This window comes from Triticum aestivum, chromosome 3B (assembly GCF_018294505.1).
Source record: "Triticum aestivum cultivar Chinese Spring chromosome 3B, IWGSC CS RefSeq v2.1, whole genome shotgun sequence".
NCBI lineage: Eukaryota > Viridiplantae > Streptophyta > Magnoliopsida > Poales > Poaceae > Triticum > Triticum aestivum.
Genome location: NC_057801.1, coordinates 845275362 through 845276686, shown reverse-complemented (window position 1 = coordinate 845276686; position 1325 = coordinate 845275362). Strand labels below are relative to the sequence as shown.

Below are 1325 nucleotides of genomic sequence, written 5' to 3'. Positions count from 1 at the left end.
GATGAGCAACTTTGCCTGGCACTAGGCCAACCTGTGTGGGACCTATCATATCCAAGATGATGGATGGGACCGGTGGTTTTTGTGATTTTGCTCGCCAAGCCGCAACCATGGAAGTAGTGATGTCTGGCCTCGGCTACAACTGCGTAGGTTAGCTTCTTTGCACATGGTTCAAGTATTTAGAGAGAGCTATCTTTTATGCGAAATCCACCATTTCTATGTGCTGTCCTATTTGTTGCTTGAACCGTTAAGTCTTGTGTAGAGATGCTTTAGGATACTTTCTCTGTATGCAGCCACTTGACCCTGTTTTCTTGGCAATAAAACTGTTTACTGCAGTGATCGAAGATCAACCCAGCCAAGTTGTCCAAATAAGCATGGATGGTGTCCTGCAGAGTATCCGTCCATCCATCTCTAAGAGGAATAAGCAGAATAATCAAAGAAGATGGCGATCTATATGAGCTGATGGGTTCATCGGAGGATGAGAAGAAGGGCCTCTTCTCTTCACCAACACAAAGAGCACTCAAGCACAGGTACCCCCAATTCATCCCCAGCAAATCTTAATCGGTCTTATGGTTACCCTGGGACTAGGAGGTGCATACAAATATCATTCGAAATTAGGATAAACATCCATCTGTAGTGATGGGATTGAACGATGCATGGCCGCGGGATTCAATGGACTTCCTTTAGATTTGTGTGTTCTGGTTTGACCATGGTTGTGACTACAAACATGCTAGTTCTGCTTCTGAAAATTCATGACTGAAAAAACTGTTGTGTAAAATCTGAGCCTTTGCATTTTGGGAAAAGGAGTTGAACATATTTGAGACTCTATACCTTCATCTCTTCCATATGTTTTGATCTGGTTCTGGTTTCTTTGTGCTTCTTGACTTGTTGCGCTTTCGAGATCCTCCTCGTGTTTATGTTTTCGACCAGAGAATGTAGTATCACCCTGCTTCTTTGACCTCCTGAATATAACCATGATTCTTTGCGCCACAACTGCAGTCACGGAGACCTCCCCATCGTTGTATTTGGTGGATTCAGTTCATGCAAGCAAGCACATCGAGGATGGCTGGCTCGCACTCCATTTCAGGGGGAGTTCGGTGTACCACCTGTGGAATGACCTTGCTAGCTGTGTCGACATCATCGACGGCCAGCCCCACGTCATCATCATGGCGTCTGAGTGGGCCGCTATGGCTGGCTGACCCCACTCATCGTCAACCGGCACCACGGCAGCTGCGGTGAGAACCTCCTAATTGTTATTAGGCTATCCGAGAACCCGTGGTGAGAGCTTCTCTCCATGTCACAACTAACCAGTGAGGTGTTAAGAAGTG

At 46.3% G+C, this 1325-nt stretch overlaps 1 pseudogene; it reads left to right on the top strand.

Moving 5' to 3' along the window:
* The first annotated feature begins 704 nt into the window (after positions 1 to 704).
* On the top strand, positions 705 to 787 carry LOC123073038 (uncharacterized; annotated as a pseudogene).
* Positions 788 to 1325: the final 538 nt, after the last annotated feature.